The 6,932-nt window shown below is 44.0% G+C and overlaps 1 protein-coding gene across 2 annotated transcripts in view; it reads left to right on the top strand.

Annotated features, from left to right (window-relative positions):
* Window positions 1-778: 778 nt before the first annotated feature.
* sema4c (sema domain, immunoglobulin domain (Ig), transmembrane domain (TM) and short cytoplasmic domain, (semaphorin) 4C) overlaps window positions 779-6,932 on the top strand; it is a 113,916-nt gene continuing 107,762 nt past the window's right edge. For both annotated transcript variants that reach the window (XR_013964244.1, XM_080766147.1), the window contains exon 1: window positions 779-1,359. The gene's annotated coding sequence lies outside the window, so the exon portion shown is untranslated. The remainder of the gene's footprint in view (window positions 1,360-6,932) is intronic.

Genomic DNA, 6,932 nt, shown 5'->3' with positions numbered 1-6,932 from the left:
GTAACCTTTTGTAGTGAATAAATCAGTGAATGAGAGTATGTTAATTCATTACAATTTATACAATTGAGGTGGCGTTGGTCTCCCTGCTTTTCTACTGAGACATTTGTGCCCTGTGTCTATAGGCCCAAACCACTGCAACTCCTTGCAACAAAACAGCTTTTAGGCATGTCACAATGCAACTCCTTGCAACAAAACAGCTTTTAGGCATGTCACAATGCAACTCCTTGCAACAAAACAGCTTTTAGGCATGTCACAATGCAACTCCTTGCAACAAAACATCTATTAGGCATGTCACAAATCACAATGCAACTCCTTGCAACTGCCATTGGGGATAATGGTTGCAAGTAGTTGCATGTTGCAAGGAGTTGCGTGGCGAATGTTTGTCCTCCACGCTACATAGCCTACACTTAACAGAGCCTGATTTGTCCTTGATAGCAACAAGTAGCCAGTGGCCAATGAATGAAGCATATGATCAAATTAATCGTCCTATATATCGCTGAATGCCGTAATGAAACGTCCTTATAATCAAACTGACGGATATAACGTAATGACTTTTGGGACCTGTGGGGGCCTTGATTGAAGAGTATGGGCGGGGACCTGGCTGTGACTGTTTGTGTATTTTTTGAACGCTCACACGGTCACACCGGCCCACGGGTCCCCGCTGTGATACGTACTGCAGAAGTAGGGCTTTTGGGCACATGCTGCAGCAGCACGCAACGGCGTGCACGCATATACACACACACGTCTTGTTGAAATTGGCACAAGGCATCAACACACGCACTCGGTGTGTATTGTTGAACGAACAGCCTGAAACTTATTCCTACCCGAGAGTTCTGTGGACACTAGGCGGAAAGAAAAACGACCATAGTTGCATTGGACTCTGATAGGCTTTTGTTTTTCAGCCGCTGGAAGTGGATTTAATTCTCGTTTTCTTTCTCCACTCCCCCTCTCTCGCTCTCTTCCAGTGGTCTCGTATTACAAAGACTGGTGGAGACGGAGCTGCGTGGAGCTGAGAGCGAGTTCCGCTATGTAAACTGACAGCATCATTGTACCGATATTTACCTAATACTATTCAACCAGCACCTGAACCAGAGCAGCACAGCGGGCGAATTGCTGTGACATTTACGAGGATGTGGAATAATTCATAACTTGCAGCGATCATTCAAAACAAAGCCAGCCGGGGTATAACGGCGGCCAGCGGAGGAAAAGGATACTGGATCTGTCGACAGTTTACGCGACCGTGCGGACTGGAGGAGAGACTGACAGTGAGCGAACGGAACGGGAGAGATATTACTGAGCGGCCACAACAGCTGCCCGCGAGGAGAAGCATTAACGCATCGTAGCTGGAATAAAAACAAGGTAAGTTTGGTTCTGTTGTTGTTATCACTGGAACGCATGCAGCGGCGGCGCAGTCATTTTTTTTGCTGATGCGCCGTGAATTGGACCGAGGCTCTTGGATTAAAAGTAGGCGAGACGAGGGGGAGAAACGCATCTCATGCTGCTGTGTGTGTGCACGGCCGATACACAGACAGGGCTCCAACTGTTGCCACGAAGCCGTTTTTATCTAGTATTTGGTTTCTTCTCTTGTGTTACATTGTTTAAAGGGGCGACCAGTATGGGCTTTGTAGTCTTGTCATTATTCTGCTTCAGCGTGAGGCAACTTTATCTGCCCTGTAAACATAGCGCACTGCGGTTTGAAGCAGTTGGATTGAATTCAACTGCGAAGCATTTTTTTTGTTCCAATATCCAAAGTCACCATTCTTTAAAACAGTCGACTGCATCAGTGCATCTCTCTCTCTTTCTCTCTCTTACACGCACGCGCACGCACAGCATATGCGTGTGTGTGTGTGTGTGTGTGTGTGTGTGTGTGTGCGTGTGTGTGTGTGCGTATAGCATAATACCCTACCAATGCCGAGTCCCCATTGCCTTGTGCCACGTTTGTCGCTCTATCATTGGTCCCCTCGGGAAGACAAATCTGCTTTTCAAATTTGGTTACAGGAGATGAACTGTCGAACCACCGCTTTAAATGTTAAATGCAGACTTTTGCGCCCATCATAGGCTAAAAATTGTTTGCTCAGCTCATTCAGCTGAGATTGGAGAACTTATTTTTGTTGTTATTCCTATCATGTCGTAGTTTAGTTTTTTGCTTTTATTATTTGTTTGTGCTGATGACTAAGATCATCCCAGATATAAGATACAGGAGTGTGTGTGTGTGTGTGTGTGTGTGTGTGTGTGTGTGTGTGTGTGTGTGTGTGTGTGTGTGTGTGTGTGTGCGCGCGCGCGCGTTTGCGTGTACATACACTTCAGGGATACACACATTTAGATAAGACATCACATCTGTATTTGCTAGCCTGTATTACCTTCATGTTATTGTGTCATACATCCCAGTTTGTGTGTAGGCTATGTATATTTTATTTCACAGAAAGAAAGAAAGAAAACTGGACCACAACAATATTATGTCAGAATGAACCCTCAGCTTTTATTTTCATTGTTTTACTGGGATGTGCTAGCTAGATGCTAAACTGACCCAAATAGCCCAACACTTAATTTGTCAAATACATGACCCTCACATTTATTTTTCTAATATTTTTATCCCATGATTTTGTAACCCATTGTGCCAATTGCCTAAACTGTAATCCTAGGCACTACTCTCCCTCAGCCAACCTGGGGAGAGCCCCGAACTGAGCTCATGCGTCCTTCAATGCATGAGGAGTGAGCAGGCTGCTTCTTATAACCTGACAGGGGGGAGTTTCCCCAGTATAGGATGTAGCGTGTGGAAGGAAGTAGGAACACGTTATTCCAAGTCCAACCAGTTCCTTTAGAGCAGTGGTAACCAACCTTTTCAAGCCCAAGAGCCCATTTTATTCCCAATTGTAAGCCAAGATCTACCACTAAAACGTGTTAGAAAAAACACTTGTTTTTTTGCTATTTCTGACAGGCTCAATGCATGTGCACACATCCACACAAAGACTAAAGCTTAAATTAGAATAAATACTTATAGTAAGTTATATTATCAATGTCAAATAATATTAAGACAAATTAGAAATAATTAGTATTAGAAATATTTTGTTTCTCATTTCAATGAATATTTACATTGGCAGATGTTCAAATGACATAGGCATAACATGACCATATATATTTGCACAGATATGGTGACATACTCTCAGGGTCAGCCCACCTTTAATGAGACTGCTGTGACTGCACTTTATCTGCAAGCGTTTTGAAATCTGGTTCATATTTAGTGATTGCCAGTCTGAGGGTGTCATTAAGATGTGAGTCAGTCATACGAGTTCTAAACTTGGATTTTATTATTTTCATTTGTGAAAAGGCCATTTCACATAAGTACGTGGAACCAAAGTAGGCATGCAGCTTCAGTGCACACGACACAATCAGGGGATACTTCTCTGCTCACAAGAGACCAAAATTCCTTCTCTTTAGCTCTGACCTGCAGGTGACAGTCACTTACTAATCCAATAATCTCCATTTAAATATCTGAAGTTAATGCAAACACATCCTGCATTTTATCGGACAGCAGTTCAATGACAGTAGGCTCAGTAAAGAGGAAAGGGTTTGATACAAAAGCAGCTACTTGACTCATGCGTTGTATTTCAACAAGTTTTCATATTTCATATTTATCATATTTTTTGCTCTATGTGTGCATGTGTACAGAATTGTAGCATTGATTATTGTCATGGACAGAAGTCATTCTTTCCCTTTGCATATGCCCTGGAGTGCACTCGCCTATTAGTTTGCATTGCAGACTGGTATATTCAGTATATTTTTCTCATTTTTATATTTTTGTTGTTGCTGCGCAGCAGTTGAGGAGAACGCAACTATGCATTCCTTTAAGCAACACAACTTCTGCAGCTGCATCCATATGTTTAGAATTTGCATCAATGATCAAATCCCAATAATAAAAAATATAACAACGAACAACGAAAACTGAAGGAGCAGCGGCGCTATCGGCTAGTAGTCCCAACTCAAGTGTCTGCAGTCACGAGCCCCGTAATGAACTGATACGCGGGACGCACGTTGTTCCGTATTTTAATGTCGGGTCGGAGAATAAATACAGTATGAATGACGGCGGGATTTATTTGACAACTCTGTCCTGCTTTCTTCACGAGAAGAGAAGAGCCTCACAGCTGCTAATATGGTAGCAGCCCTGTGGCTGACCTGTCAGTTCTCTTTACGGCATGAGATGTGAACCTGGGTCTGGGAAGCTCAGAGCTGCAGCCATTGGCTCATGATACGAGCACACGACCAATGGGACAGATCATTCAGTGTTGCTAAGATACCACCCCCCAACCAAACACGCACACACACCCTTGGACGATGGGGTCTATTCTCAAACTCAGAGCCACAGCGCTCTGCTCAAAATTAATTTGCATGTGACGAGTGGCACTGACATTATTCCAATGGGTCTGACACTTCGCGATCGACTGGAAACGTTCCCGCGAGCTACCGGTAGCTCGCGAACCCCCGGTTGGTTACCCCTGCTTTAGAGTGTGGAAGGAAGTAGGTTTCCTTTCCCTTCCATCAGGTGCTGACCTGGGGGAGGCAGGATTACTGCATGTTATACAGTACCTATACCTCCCCTACCTAGGGGACACAGGGAGAACATGCAAACTCCACACAGAAAGACCCTTTCACCAAACCCCCATATTGTACCCCTCACCTTTCTAAGCTCATAAGTCTTCAGTACATGTTGACTGTATATCCCTCATTCCCTCATAGTATCAAACTCATAAAAAATACATCAAAACAGTGAACCCATAGTTTAGCCTGTTTGTTGCCAATTTATGAGGAGTGTGTGTGTCTCAGATGTCTCTGTTCGTGCCCTTGATGTATCACTCAACTTGCTGTCTTATGGCTAAAACATCCCCTTTGGGAGGGACACAGTCGCACATGCGCTAATAGACTCGCATTCACTTGCACGGCCACACACACACACACACACACACACACACACACACACACACACACACACACCCATAGTTGCACACATGCACACACACGTCGTAGCAGCAGGCGCAGCAGGCCTGCAATCCCAGATGTTAATGGCCCTATTGAGAGTGGCAGTGGAGTCCTGCCAGCCACAGACAATAGAGGCCACATCCTGATGGCCTGACCTCGGCCCTGGCCCTAAAGTCCTCCTTCCTTTCCCTCCTTACTTCTCCTTTGGACCCTTTCAGGCAAACTTCATTCACATAGCAGGCAGCAAGGGTCTTTAATGCTTAGGACCTTAGCTCAGAGAGAGATGAAGCATCAACCCCCCCAACACCAATACATATTGTATAAAACTGTGTTGCAGATTAAACTTTTTCATAGATTGCATAGATAGCTTCATAGACTTGTTTGACAGCACCATTGTCAGTGTTGTGTGAATTTATGTTTTTTGTTTGTGTGTACTTCCAGACATTTATAACCACTCAATACTTGGTAAACTTGTATTGTCCTTTGGCCCTGTGTTTGGTCTGCTCTTTTTTCCCTTCTACAGTGAGCGTAGAGAGGAAAAAAGTAGAGTAAGAGTCTACACTCACTAAACCTCTTCACCGGAAATTGTCGGTCTATAAGCTCGGTGCGAGCTTGTAGATCTGCTATTTTTGATGAACCTTCCTCCACCCTCCCCCTGCAGCCCCTAGAATAAGGATGCTTGGGTTCAAGTGGTTAATGTAAAATTAAAAGTAGTCGTTACAGTAATAACACAACGATTTGGCGGCCCCTCTTAATTAACTGTACAGTATCTGTGTTCTACTGTCCATTTGTGACAGTGCATCTGTCTATAAGTTTGCACACGTGTGCAGGTTTATTCATGCATAATGCATGGCTTGCACTTGAGTACTGGCATGTGTGTGCCAGTGTTCATGCTCACCGGTTTCTCCGTCTGCATGCACACATGTATATCACTGAACGCATCTGTAGCCCGGTGTACTTTGACACCAGAGAGTTGATGTTGCGTCCTAGCTGCTAACTTCCATGCTGCACCAGATGTCCCCTATACACTCACTGTGTGTGTGTGTGTGTGTGTGTGTGTGTGTGTGTGTGTGTGTGTGTGTGTGTTATTTTTCTCTGTAGTGTACAGTATGTGCATGTTTTGGAGTATGCCTGTGCTCTGTGCTGGCACTGCTGGCTGAGCCGAAGGCATGTGTGTGCCTGTGTTCTATGTGCCTGATGTTGCATCGAGGGAGTGGGGATGTATTCACTAAGCAATGATTCCCAACCTTTTTATACTGAAGTACCACCTATAAAGAAAATATTTGGCACCATAATAATTTATGTTAAAATACAGGAGCGTATACCTGGTCTTTTTGTTCCATCCCTAAACAAAGGATGCTGCTGCTCTGACAAAACTCTGTCTAATCACTAATCAGCACAACTGATGATATTTCTAATGTGATTAATACGTTCTCAAATCTTCTATTAACGGCTAGGTGTGCTGTCATGTTCATTTCAGCACGTCTGGATAGCCTATTTCAACCAATTGCTTGGTCAGAAGAACTACCTGTAAGACTGTTTCGTCTTTGTTCTTCTTTTTTGGGGTGACTCTTCTGTGTACCACCAGAGGGGGGCTCAATTACCACCAGTGGTACTAGTACCAGTGGTTGGGAACCTCTGCACTGAAGCACGTTTTATACTTAGTTGCAAGCCACGCCAAAATGTACAAGCTCACAACTGGTGTCATGCTGCAACGGCTTGTAAACTAAGCTTGTAGATCTGCTGTTATCAGTGTGCGGAACAATGCGCAGCTAACAGGCTTAACAATCTGATGGACATTTTACAGCATGTCCTTCCCCTCGACATTCAACAGTTATCTTGCTGCATGATTTACAGGTGGAGTAATGGGGGAAGTAAAAAAAACTAATTTGTGAAATAACCGTTTTTTCCACTCAGGGAGGTATTCAATATCTCACCTTTTTTTCTCTTGTCTTTTT

This window comes from Protomyctophum bolini (genome assembly GCF_963924005.1).
Source record: "Protomyctophum bolini genome assembly, chromosome: 6".
NCBI classification, from domain to species: Eukaryota; Metazoa; Chordata; class Actinopteri; order Myctophiformes; family Myctophidae; genus Protomyctophum; species Protomyctophum bolini.
Note: the sequence above shows the minus strand (reverse complement) of the source record. Positions and strands in the feature narration are given on the sequence as shown.